The sequence below is a fragment of the Coenobita brevimanus genome, chromosome 91 (assembly GCF_032717465.1).
Source record: "Coenobita brevimanus isolate Jiangsu-jjx chromosome 91, ASM3271746v2, whole genome shotgun sequence".
In the NCBI taxonomy this organism is placed as follows: Eukaryota; Metazoa; Arthropoda; class Malacostraca; order Decapoda; family Coenobitidae; genus Coenobita; species Coenobita brevimanus.
In genome coordinates, this window is record NC_137044.1 from 33,242,422 (window position 1) to 33,257,237 (window position 14,816).

Consider the following 14,816-nt stretch of genomic DNA (forward strand, 5'->3'; position numbering starts at 1 on the left):
AAATGTGCCGCGGTAAAATTACATGAACTAATGATAAGCGAAATAGAAATGAGGCTGTTGAATGGTATAGCCAAGAAAATGGAAATGTAAGAAAGTGACTCGTATATTTGTAATGCTGTATAAAATCAGAGAAGTAAGTTGTTTGATAAGTGAAACTACTCAGAAGGAAATTAGTTATTAGTGAAATTATTAAGTGTTATATATAAGTGTTTTAGGTTCGATTACCATCGACTTGTAACCTACTAAGCACAGACGTGTGGGGCTTGTAAGCAGTGAATAATAATAGTGTGTGTATATCGTGTGCGTAAGTAGTGTGTGTATACGTAGAAAAGTGCCCCAGTAAAATTATGTGGACTAACGATGAGTGAAATAGAATTAAGGGTCTAGAATACTATAGCCATGAAAATAGAAAGGTAGGGAAGTGATCTGCATATTCGTATTAGCGTATAAAATTAGAGAAGGAAGCTGTATGATCAGTGAAACTAAATCCAAAGAAAATTAGTTATAAATGAAGTTATGATAAGCATTATATATTTTTTCTTTTTTAGGTTGGTAAGTGTTTTATGTTATAAGTGCAACTACAGTGACGCACATAACCCCTTTTTGCCTCTTTCCCACACACCATTGTGCACAGCGCACGTGGGGAAGTGACAGGGGAGAGGAAACGATCGGCTAGACAGAGTGCCTTAGCCAGGGACGTGAGCATGCCTTGGGACACGGCCAATGAACACCATCAAAAGTTACCCATTTTCATCACTCCTCATTCCTCAACACCAGCGCCTGGCATTCAGGGGTTAATTGTAGTGGAACGACGAAGAACGGTTGAGTCATTTGGTTATTAACTGAATATTCTAGGTGTAATATCAGCTGAGATATGAGGCCTTGAAAACAGCTGAGTTCGCTAATTTCGAATTTCACCCGCATGTGAGAGCAGGCAAGTGGTTACGGAAGATATGGGACGTTTAAATATAAGAGAAGAAGACGCGGAGGACAGAGATAGACGGAGACGGCTCATATCACCTCCAACCCAGGCACTGGGAAGAGAAGGACGCTAAACGAAGATGATCATGATGATGATGTGAGAGCAGTCAGTCAGAATATAACAGAGGCCGAATATAGCCGAGGGTTAAATCCTTCAATGCAGAACATCTCCCCTTAGCTGTGAAAAAAGCACAACTGTAGCAAGAATAACAGAAATCTATCATTTTGGAGGGAAGGAATTAAGTACACCTACGTGTATATCAAACCTCCCCATCTCAAAAAGTCACCCGCTGAATAAAGGTGTCAAGACAAAATACTTGTACAAAACAGTTTCCTGTTGAATTGGTTTTAATTTCGGAGTTCATTTCAAGGTTCGAATATTTCCAGGTTTGGGTTCGACTTCATATTACTGGTGAAAACTAGCTCGCTCGTCAACCGTGTAAATTTCGTTGCACCATGAAACCATCAAAGGAGGGGTAGAGAAATGGAAGTGGTGAGCAATGGAATGGAGAAGATGGGAATGAAATATGGTGGGCAGGGGAATTAAGGCAAGAAGTTATACAGTGAAAATGGGTTTTCTTAGACTGACAGTTTGAGTGTATTGAAGGTTTATTTCAAAATATTCTTGGAAAATGTAAATGTTAGTGTGGTTAAAGAACTGAGCTTGGGGACAAAGAACAAGGTGGGATGATTTGTAATTATTGTGGGGGGAGGGGATGGACCATGAGGGTAAACCCCATTAAAATGTGTGCTCAAAGAAGAATGGTTTGATTTCAGTAAAGAAATTTAAAAAATGAACAACAAAAAGAACGAGAAATGCTAGTGTTGCTTCGTTATAGACCTACTTGTGTCTTGTGACATAATAAGTGTGATTTTGCCGATTGACAAAGAGGTATTGGATTAATACTTATCGACTACACGGGGAACATTAAGCAGACACGGGCGACAATTCTAAGACTGCATCTTCCTCTAGAATATGATGTGCAGTAACTGAATATTATTCTTCTGGCTGCATCTGGGCAAGGGTGGAGCAAGCTTTTTCCAGCATTCTGACCGGCATGAGAATCGAAATCGAGGTCTCGCAGTTGTACTTGCAAGATGGGTCTGTTACGTCCTTACCACCAGGGGTGGATCCAGGAATTTTCGGTGGGGGGGGGCTCTGAACTGACCAAAGACTTGACACGATGTATTGCAATGCTGAAAATGCCTGATTAGTCCCCAATCTGTTCTATTTATGTTCAACTTGTTATTGTGAATTTCATGTAAATTCAATAAATCTAAATACCAATACTGACAGCAGCCCAAGTGTACTGCCTGAAACAATCATCTGCATTATCAGCAGGTACAGTACATTATTTCCACCTCTCTGACGAGCTGCGAGTCTAGGGCCAAATTCTGTGCAGTAGTGTGGGGACCATAATCTGCATCCTTTCATTCATCTGTGTCTCTCCAGGACTGTAGTGTTTTTTTTTTTTTTTTTTGTTTCTTCACAGAAGTGACACCTTCAACTGTATCCACCAGGTCCCCCACCCTCTCTCTCTCTCTTTCTCTCTCTGGCCGTGGGGGATGCATCCTCCCATCCCCCGCCCCCTAGATCCATCCCTGCTTACCACTGGCTTCCCTATTAGTGTGCAGGGGAATGAGCCCTCCCTTAATTCCCTTCGTAGGTTAATCGGTGGTGTAATGGTCAGAACATCCAGCCCACAGTTAAGAACTTTCGAGTTCGAATTCGAAGCCGGTCAGACTCCTAGACAAAGTTTGTTTTGCCCATATTCTTGTTTACCCACCTTTGGGAACTGGATGTAAAGTCTTTGTTCACACACACACACACACACACACACACACACACACACACACACACACACACACACACACACACACACACACACACACACACACACACACACACACACACACACACACACACACACACACACACACACACACACACACACACACACACACACACACACACACACACACACTTCCCTCCCAGTCCCCAACATTTTTACCCTACCCCTACCTCCCATGTCCATACGGCTTGCTACACCACGATTTACGACAACACTGCTGGAGCGGCCAGAGAACGGAGTTTTGCGTCACTCTCTCTCTCTCTCTCTCTCTCTCTCTCTCTCTCTCTCTTGTGAAACACTGGAGCGAAACCGGTAGGGAAAGGGTACATGAACTACAGGTATGAAATAAACAACCACTGAAATTATCCATAATACAGGGCTGAGTAATTAACTGTTTAATTGGTCACCACGTTTTACTCCTCTTCCTTATCGTTTGCTTTTTGCCACGTCCTCTCTCTCTCTCTCTCTCTCTCTCTCTCTCTGACAGTGATTATGAAACTAACGATGATGATAATAATATTGATTTTGATGGTCTAAGTAATGAACGTCATGTGGCGGAACTTAAGAACTTTATTTCCTCTTTTTTCTCATTTTATTTTATTTTTTAATGCCTTAATAAGTGAGGTGTGCAGGTTTTGGACTGCGGCGATGGGAGCGGTCACGAACTCCCGAATGTTGCCAAGTCTCACCTGATAATGTGAAAAATAAAAATTCAGTCAACTAAACTACTGTTTTGTATGTATTTCCTTTATCACTTTGGTCATACGTATAATTTCATGAACAAATTTACTCAGAGTGAGTAAAGGGTGCTTCAGTATGATAAGCTCAAGGGTTTGTTGTTGCTTTAGATTCGTCCGTCTACAAAAAGAAATTAGTATGGACACGAGCAGATGAAACCCGTCAGGGAAACAGACGAATTAGGTGCGAGGTTGAAGGAGGGGGGGGGGAGGATGGTTGCTGCTGCTGCTGCTGGGCTACTGCTGGAGGTGGTGGACTGCGGCTGCTGCTGAGCTGCTGCTGGTGGTGGACTGCAGCTGCTGCTGGGTTGCTGCTGCTGCTGGGCATCTGGGCAGTGCATCTGGGCTGATGTTGCTGTTGCTGCTGCCAGGCTGCCGCCGCTGCTGGGCTGCTGCTGCCGCTACGGCTGGGCTGCTGCAGCTGCTGCTGCTATTGCCGCCGGCCCCCCGAAACCTAACTCAAGTTCAGTAGGGGTTATTTAACCTACTATAATTTTATCGTCTAAACCTCGGGACTTATTCACATTTTCAGTCATGTCTTAATATAATTTTAATCAAGTAAAATTTTCAGATACATATATGCCTGTGTATAATACTAACATGAAATCGTCTGACTGCAAAAATATTTTTAGGGATCAGATGAAGATTGTAAGTTATGCATATCTCTACGTAAAGTTTTGTTGTTGTCATCCTGGGAACATCGGTACTTGCAATTTCGGTCCGCGGCTTTGTCATCGCAGGATTTAAGCTTCCTTTTTTTTTTTTTTTTTTTTATACCAATAGTCGGCACATTCTTCTCAACAATTTCTATGAAACATTAATCTCATTGATAACTAAATGATAAGCGTTTCAAATTAAACATGGAGCGAGACCTCTAATATTGTGATGAATACTAACGGACCACTTGTTTGTATGCATTCTAGCAAATGTTCTGTAGCATTTTACTTAGAAAATCATATATTGAAAACTGGTACAATAGCCAGTGATTACAGTATTGAAGAATTCATGTACTGTTTATCACTAAATATCATGAAAGGAATTTTGGAAAATATATGACTGCGAACCGGGATGAGTTGACGAAGTTCCTAACTAAATTACCCGGTGATCACTGGCAACTACCTAAGTTTGTGAACGCTCCCATTATGAGGGTATACTGTATCTGAGGTTATGAATTAAACTGAAATACACACACACACACACACACACACACACACACACACACACACACTTACTAGCACATCAAAAATTAATATTGTTGCACCGCAGGGTTCGTGGATACGTGGAACACGATGCGTTACCAAGCCAGGATGTGAATCAACGCCCGCTCAACACTCTGAGTTTTATTCCTTCCGGGCAAAGCTGTGATACATGAGCAAAAAACACCGTGGCATCTCTCTCTCAGGCTGCCTCCGTCCAACACTACTACTCACTCACTTTACTGGCAGCAGTCGGGGCGGTCCTCATTTATACCTCCAACTGTACCACTAGAACAGTACATAATAATCTACAGCCTGGGAGAGAATCTACGTTTTCCTGCACAAAAATGCACTTAAATAAACAAAACACAGTAATAATAATAATGATGATGATGAAGAAGATAACTAATTTCTACGGAAAGAGAGAGAAAATTAAACAGACATGTCGAAATTTTTGAACGTTCATCACATCTCCAGATATAAACCATTAACCCAATCCTACGGCATAACAATACCATAACTCCAACATATTTCACTGGGTTGCCATGGGTGGGAGTACCAAAGTGGTGACATGTGTAGGTTTATGGGGACCAGGCTTCAGGTGATGTTGCTAAGTGAGGTCTTGGACTGGCGAATGTTTCTTAGTTTGCGGGAGTCAAGCGAAAAAAAAAAAAAGTGTCATATAGTCAAACCTTACAGGAGGCTAACAATGATTTATGAAGTTGTTCTTAATGACTGGATATGGTGGTGCGCAAAGATGGAAGGTGCTGGCTGAGAACATGCCACTGGCGGAAGATAAGATTACTGTGAAGAGGCTGGGAATGGGAAAGCAGCAGGTGGTGATGAGGAATATATGAGAGATAATACATCGAAGAAAGACGTAACTGAAAAAAAGCATTTTTGTTTAATACGTCAAAAGTCTGGATAGGTGTTGTACAGGCACGCAGATGGCCAACATTTTCTCCCCCGCCATTCCCTTTTCAGTCCTCTGCTGGCTGTCAAACTAACGGCAGGGACAAATGAAATGTGAAATACTAGATGTTAGGCAGATAACATTGTCATAGTGAGCCATTTTAGTTTGTACACCCGAAAAAATGCACAAGTCAAGTGATTTAGACCTGATGCAGGCCAATATAGGTCACACCTCAGAAGCCTGTGAAAGTGACCTAAAATGACATGCACCTGTCTATGCAGATCTCTCCTCCTGCCTCTCTCAGGCATCTGAAGCGTGACCTAAATTGGCATGCATTAGATCTAAATCACGCGACCTGTGCATTTTTAGGCTGTGCGGATAAAAAAGGCTCACTGTGACACTATTACGTGTCAAACATCTATTACACTTCGTTACACAAAATCTGGTGGTGGTATGTGGCCACGGCCACCATCCACTCACTTGATGTAGTGCTGCCTACTTTTTCCTTCCTCTTTCTCCTTCTATCTCTGTGTTTGCCCACCTCTCTCTCCCCATGTCCCCTTTCCTTCCTTTCACTTTTCACTTCAGGTAACCTTAAACTGGATGACAAGTCAAATGGTTTCCTTTAAGCCAGAAAAACCTTTACAACGCTGGGTGGTAACCATGTTGCCAAACTACAGTGTAAAGTGACGTTTACTATGGTACCCTTGTTAACTGGGTGGAGCCGCAAATGGGGTGTCCGCACAGGAACCAAACTTCCACACATTCCCTCTCGCCTCGCTTTGGTAAGGCGCTATCAGCCGCAAGGAACATCGTTTCACTGGGGCGGTTGCTTGCCTGCGTTCGTTGGGTCTGCTTGTCCAGACAGACTGGGGTTGGTTAACACCACAAAACCTGGATTGTTTCTCCCTGTCACTCATTCCCACCAAGTCATCCACGACCTCCATCGGAAGCAGTCTGAGTTCAGCCACGCATGCCAAAAACTTGAGCAATGAAGTTCAAGGTATGCATTAGACCTTGAGATCAAGTACATGAGTATGCGTATAGGCTGTTATAATAAGTTTATCTTTTCAAAGAGTCATAGAAAATACACTTAGAACGATAATTTTAACTTAAATCAAAACATATTATTTTAACTACGTATCATAGAAAGCTGTGGTATTGACCAAAGTAACGTATGGACGTGCCTTTAGTACAACCTATGAGTGAAAAGTCAAGAATGAGAGCAGTGGAGATAGGATTGTTAAAAAATGTGTGTGTCGGATGCATAGACTGGCTAAGGATGAAGATACATAGTTTCATTGAAAGATGCAGAGTAAAAAAGAAATCATATTGAGATGTTTAAAAGAAAACTCTAAGATAGATATCCTGAAGTAACATTTATTAATAGATAACGTCATCTGTTATGCACCTACGCTAAGGATGTTTGTGTAATCGTAGTCTTAAAACCATACTGACTGAAATGAGTGCGAGTTAGTCTGAAGGTGGAAGGGAGAATGCTGCACCAAAAAGATGGTTATGGCAAGCGAGAGGGTGAACACGAAGCATGGTAGTTGAGGAGGAAAGCCACTGACAAGGAACTGACTGAAATAGATGGATGAATGTTTCAGAATTCACATGATATGGGTTGAACCCAATTTCTAACTTCGAAGTCGAGGCAATTATTCTATCCCAGGCACTGGTATGGGTGAGGGCGTGGGGACCCATGCCCTTTTTCGGCAGATAGATGATTATTTAATAATAAATAAAAGTATTTTGTCAGAAAAATGGTAGGTGGGGGCGCTTATCATCCACTCACTCGATGTAGTGGAGCTCTGTGATGTCTGCCCTATCCTCTCTTCCTTCCATCCTCTTCTGTCTTTCTTTCCTTCATTCTTTCCTCTTCCTCCTGCCTATGGGTGACTTTACACTCCCTCTTCTGTCTTTGTTTCTTTCATTCTTTTCTCTTCCTTCTGCCTGTGGGTGACTCTACACTGAGTGACAATTCAAATGGTTTCCTGTACACCAGGAAACCGTGTACTGCACTGGGTGGTAACTATATAACCAAATTATGGTGCCTGCTGGTATAGTGGGGAATTAAGGTGCTCCAGTCGATTTGAGCCTGTGTAGGTTTATATCCAAGGGATGATTGGGGTTTACTGCTCACGTAATGCCATTCAGAAATGAGTGAGACTGATCACTCTCATCTTAAATGTCAGGATCACCTTGCCTAGCCCCGGGCTCCTGCGTTCCTCTTGGGGCAACGTAGGATTGGATAATGAATGGATGGGTGGATGATATGAATATATAAATATCATAAAGCAATATAAAGAAAAGAAGAATTTTGTACTAAGTTATGAAGAATGTGATAATGTGTTGGAAAGAATTCAAAATTGTTGTAGTTCCGATAGGAATCACGTCCTCACCCTCCACTTCTACCTTTTCTAAGGCGCTGGATCAGGCTCTGTGTCGCACAAGTGTAGGGTACGTAAAGTGCACCCATAATGAAACAAAAAATGAGAAAATAATTTGGCATGTGTAGTGGAGCCAAGATCTTGAGGGGTTTAATGTGTGTGAATGGCTGCGTGGCCCTTACTAGGCATGCTGTTGATAGTTTTCCTACCATTGGGCTTTCCCTTTCCTTGTTCTGTAATCTACTTCTTTTGGGCTGAAATTAATGCCAGATGATGTTGATAATGATAATGACAATGATGGTAGTCACAATTTTCACATATTGCTACTGTTGATATAATGAACACTGTATCTCTGTCTGTTTCTGTACGCTGCCGAATCAGACCTTCTGTTGTCTTTGGAGGAAGAGTGGTTGCCAGAATTAATTAATTTTTTTTGTTTTTAATGATTGTGAACTACGAATCAGGCGAGGTGTTTGTAATGAGTGATGAGTCTGTGTGCATATGTCTTTAAGTCTCAGAGCCTCTATCTGTCGCGAATAAACCAGCTTATAAGAGGACAAAGTACTGGCGTCCAATACAAATATCTTCTACGGCTCTACGTTTCAAACCCGCCGCAAGACAGACGCAGATCTTAGACGAAAGCGGCAACCTTTGAGCCACACATACGGATAGTTTCCTCTAACAATCAGGAAGGGAAGTTTCTGAACGTTGCCAAAGCATAAAATATGGTAATTAGTTCGATATTAATGAATAATGTATTTCGCACGTACTAGTGTCCTATAAAACCACATTTGTCAGGTCTTGCGTTAATGGGTTCACTGTCTGGTGGAGAGCAAGATATAGGTAGTTATTATGGCAATTTCCTTCTTTATTTAACTAATTTAATTCGTAATTAACACAATACCCTTGATACCACCAATGCTGCTATTTTGCCTGTCTTTTTGTCTGGCTCTGTTTTCCTTCATATGCTCACACAAACCAGATGTGGTCTGTTCATCCATGGAGTTAAGAGTGAATACGAATTCCAAGCCCATCACAACGAGGCTTCCCCTAAACTGATTACTGTTGCTGTTGGTGGGAAAATAAACACACACGCAATTCTACAACTCTGGTTAATAGCGCATGTTTCTGCTCATCTTATAAAACAGATCTTCGTTGGTGTAGAAAAAACATATCGTCCTCGCACAGAGAGGATAATAACGGGGAAATGAACTTGTTAAACTCCATGAGAGAATCATACAAGTTGTTTTATGTACCTACTTGCTTATGATTATTTACATATTCGCAAAAAATTACTGACATTGATTCGATAGTTGTTACTAAGTCTGGCAAGCGCCTGTTGAATTTCTACACCGAACAAACCTTCCTCTTTTTCACAGTAGGCTATTCCTTGAGGTGCGTGTTCTCTTCACCCTTCGACACTGTCATTAGTCACATACTTTGTCTGGCAGTGATATTCTGTGTTGTCTTCGCTAGACTTACCTAGAATACCGTTAAACACTGTACACGATAAATATGGTGTTGCAAAATTGCCGGAAGTTTCTGTGACAGCCTAACATCCAACCACCGTAACAACCACACGATTATTTTATGGCCCGGATATCAAACCTTTAATTTCTACACTCATAAAAAGAAGTAACACCTTTCTTTATTATATGTCTTTGTTTTCAATATTTACTTTACAGTGTTCTTTTTTACTGTCTATAATTACTTTTTTAATCAAGTCTTTAATCTGTGGTCATCACTGAAAGAAATTAGGCATTTCCTTAATGTGGTGTTAAGCAGTTCCTTAATGTGTTGTGTTGATGTGGGATATGTTGTGCTATTACCTTCATGGCTTAAAATAGTTCTTAAAAACCCTCTTTCTAGTTCTTGGTATCGAACATCCTACACGGAGATACAAAAACTACTTCCTTCATCAATACTTCATCAACAACTTAGAGGGAGGCAGTGGCTCAATCGGTAGAGAGGTGGCCTGCAGTCCTACTGGACCCAGGTTCAAATCACGCTGGGGCAAGGAACAGTTTAAGGATCTGAATTTCATAAAATCAGACTTTACTGATCTACCAGAAGACCCGCCAACATGTCGTAAAAATACCCCCGCTAATACCAATACACCAGTCCTGCATGAGACAGCCCTAGCATGTATTCAATATGGATAGTGGGTGTTAGCGCCGAAGTGGTGACATGTAGAGGTGTACCGTACGTAGGAGGACTACTGGGCCTTGATAGCAGGCTGTGAAACCTATGCCCAGAGTCGGACACATAAAAAAAAAAAAAAAATCTTAGCTGCAATTCAAACCAGCTTAACACACCTAACCTTTATAAAATGTTTACTCCGATACTGCACACAAAGTTACCACTTCCATCTGAAAGACAAAATCCTATCTGTATCCGTACTGTTGTCTACCCCTGCCGTCTCAGCACATGTTACATCCAGCAGACTGCTCACACCACCACCCGGTCGTTCCCCACATGTCTGCCTCCTTCACCCTTCTGATGTTTTTATACGACTCCTCTTATAATGTCCACGATTATCATAATCATCAGAAATTATAGAGCACTCCATCTCGAAAATAGGAAATGCTCAGTGCTGCTGGTTATCTAAATTAAATGATGGCCACTAAATGTTGACCATCGTTCTTTCACCACATCCTAGCGCAGATTTTCGTCCTTTTGCAGCGTTGATACACGTAAATCAGTGACAGATACAACGCTTTGGGACTCCAGTCTATATATACAATTTTGTCGTACCTGGTACATATTCTAGTGTTAATCTGTTGTTAACACTAGAATATGTACAGTACTAGGTAGGCTACTGTGTATACTCGTATACATATACAGTCATGGCCATCAAATAATCACCTATCCTCCTGTACCCCGTGCCTTAGGCTGGCTCCCTTCCGTGCGTCGTCACACTGGAGTACGAGGGTCTGAGAGGGAGGGGCCAGAGAGAGAAGGGAAGGTGGGTGGGGGGGACAAACGATGGTGCTTGGGTGGAGTGCGGGAGGGGAGGGAAGGTAGGTAGTGGAGGAAGAATGAAACGCGAAGATTGTGACCACATAATGTATCTATTTCCTTTCATTCAGGCATCATGTAAAGGAGTTACTCTTCGGTAGATAATGCTGCATTACACCTTGTATGGCGGTGTAAGATAACAAGCTTTACATAGCTGGTGACATCAAGGACTGGCTCGTGAGAGAAGTATACTGACGTGACACATAAAATATATGTGCAGAGCCATCTATATTGTGTGGGACCAGACTGTCAACGCGTGGATAAGGCGACCACAGTCCCGCCTTTTTTTTTTTTTTTTACACCTGTCCCGCTTTTTTAATTGTGACTAAAATGTTTTGATTTTTGTGCAAATTATCTAAAATGTAAAGCTCTAGAATATTACTATTACATTAGATATAATATGACCTTTTACGAAATTATGATAAATTAGTAAAATTATTCATAATGGAAACCAATTCAAATACCGAATAGTTAGTATAAAATCTGTAATACTAACTGGTAACTTTGGTCGGCCCATTCACTGTTCCGTTCTGTATATTGGTCATTGGGGTTAGTTTGAGACGTTAGTGTTTGATAAGCAGCCTCAAGGTGGGGTGTTACGTAGCAGCCGTCGCTGTCACTCGCCTAAGTCTCCCTCTCTCTCTCTCTCTCTCTCTCTCTTTATTATATATATATATATATATATATATATATATATATATATATATATATATATATATATATATATATATATATATATATATATATATATATATATATATATATATATATATATATATATATATATATATATATATATATATATATATATATATATATATATTACACACAGACACACACACATACACACACACACAATGACAATGTCCCGATTTTAGCTCCAATAAATCTGTGGTCATCTTACGCATGGAAGCCAGAGAATGAGAGGACACGGGTCCTCCTCCTCCAGCACACCAAAGACGAGTGGGAGCTGTTCATATGAAACCAGCAAAGCATCAACAACATTGTTTCCCTGGTACCGCGACGCATGCATGAGGTTTTTAAGGCATGAGGCCACTGGACTACTTACTAAGGCGTTGCTTTGGCTTGACCAGTGTCGGTAAACACTGACATAGATATATTTTGGGAGTTTGGGTAGGATTTTGTTTCATTTTCCCTCTGACAGATTATGAGAGATACCGTTACCATATCTACCCATGAGCACAGACATCAAATTTATTTACCTTTTATGCACAATTTTTTTTTTTAATAGCCTTTTCATATAGAGATATCATTAAATAATTATTGAATTGACATGGTAGTGACTGTACAGAGGGAATGTATACCGCGAAGGTGATCATATTTACTGTGGACACAGCCATGTCAAAGGTTGCATTTAATATTTAGTTCCAAAAATTAATTACATGTAAGGGTAGCGGGCGTTTCTTACACAAACATTACGGAAGTCAGAGCTATCCAGATTCCATTCTGCGTCTGAAGTCAAAATACACGGATAAACACAGATATCTGGCTCAGTACAAATGTTTGATGTCACGTCAGTCTACTTCTCTCGCAAACCTGTCCTTGATATCAGCACCTATCTAATGCTTGTTATTTGACGCCGCTATACAAGGTGTAATGCAGCATTATCTACCGAATAGTAATTCCTTTATATGATGCCCTGAATGAAAGGAAATACTGTAGATAAATTATGTAGCCACAACTTCGCATTTCATTCTTCCTCCCCTCGCTCACTCCACAGCAGCACCATCGCTCGTCCCCCCACCCACATTCCCCTCCCTCTCTGATCCCTCCCTCTCAGCCCCTCTTACCCCAGTGTGACTTGCCGCGCAAACAGGAGCCAGTCTGAGGCCACGACTGTACATAGACTTACATATACTTATATGTGTATTATGTGTGTGTATCTATGTATCTATACACATATATATATCGGTAAATGTGTCTGTCTATCTAGAGATACATTACATACACAGATACCTATATGAATCATTGTTCGCAACAACGGCCTTCAATAATGACGGAGGATTGTTTTCGACATAGAGGCCTGGTGGGTCAGTGATTCCTTCTTCGCCAGTTTGTCTTCAGGCTACGTTGTTCTGCTTTATCATGGTTTACCTCTTTGTTCCATCCCAGTCAATCCACACTTTACTCTTTTCCATCAGCCTCATTTATCTGACTTTCTACATTTCATCCCTTCCCGTCATCCACTCTTTTTCCTTTCCTAGTATGCTGGTTACACGTGATCCATTATTCCATCATAACTTGATCTTCCACTTTAACTTAGCCATCTTCCTCGTACTTGCTCTACCACTTCCCTCCTTCATTGCTACATACTCCTGTTGCATCATACTTCTTACTTACTTCGCAATGCATTTTTCATTTGTCACTGAACCAACTATCATTGATGACATAATGCATTAACAGGGTTGCTGTATTGGTTTGTATTTGTGTGTGTGTGTGTGTGTGTGTGTGTGTGTGTGTGTGTGAGAGAGAGAGAGAGAGAGAGAGAGAGAGAGAGAGAGAGAGAGAGAGAGAGAGAGCAGCCTGACAGTACTGTAGCTTCAGCAATCTAGGAAAATAAAACTGAAGTCAGTCAGTCATGCTTAACCAAAGAAACGCAGTCAGTCAAGCATCGATAAGACAAACGAGTTGATGACGAGAGACAAATTACAGCAATAGGCTATCAGTAAAGTGCCAGCAGATAAACTTGGCAGCTGCATTATCAACAGCAGAGGCAGAGGAGGGAGAGCAGTGAAGCAGAGAGGTTCTGTGTTGAGGCAGAGAAAAGCATGCTGTTCAGGATGTTCCAGCCAAGGCGCTTTTTGCCGCTGGTGTTCCTGGAGCTGCTGTTGCTGTCATCGGCAAGCGCTTCGAGGGAACGGGAAAATAAGGTTAGTGGTGAGTGTGTGTGTTTGTGTGTGTGTGTGTGTTTGTGTGTGTGTGTGTGTGTTTATGTGTGTGTGTGTGTGTGTGTGTGTGTGTGTGTGTGTGTGTGTGTGTGTGTGTGAGAGAAAGGACTCGTCAGTCATTGTACACTGTCAGGGAAATGGAAGAGGGCCTCACCACTGGAACACACTGCGGCACACAAGCACTTGCAGGGAAACTTGTGAGGGCTTTTTCACCCAAAGTCGACTATTTTGAGAGCCACAACAGACTTTTTGTGAAAAAGGGGTCACATATAAGCTATCACAATGCAGTCACTGACACATTAAAAGAGTAACTGTTACAAATATTGCCGTCTCAGACTAGACCTGACTTCAGTGACTAATCACAGTGTGGTTAAAATAATTTAGCTTGGCCTAGTAAAAGGTAGAGGACCCCGTTCATTCAAAGTACCCTAATGAATGACTGAAACAGGTTAGGGAAACTGTAAAATTTGCAACTGGGAAAGCCAAAATACACAAGCGACTAAAAGACAGCAAGAAAATGAAATTGCAGAAGGGAATGGAAAGCATCTTGCCTTATTTCTTCGCACTAGGAGATGCATGCCACTATTTTTTGTGGGAGATAGCAGAGGTAAAACTGACATCTCGAGTACAAAAGGTTTAGGGTGATGATAACGTACATATGTGAATGAGAACCCCCCAAAAGGAACTCTTAAGTGCAGCCTTTGGTGCAATAATTAAGGGGCCCCACCAGATGTTGACCAAAATTTCGATTTGTATGGCACTTTTATTACATCAACCAAATTAGTGCTAAATGTTTCTTAGCAGGCTACCTTTTCA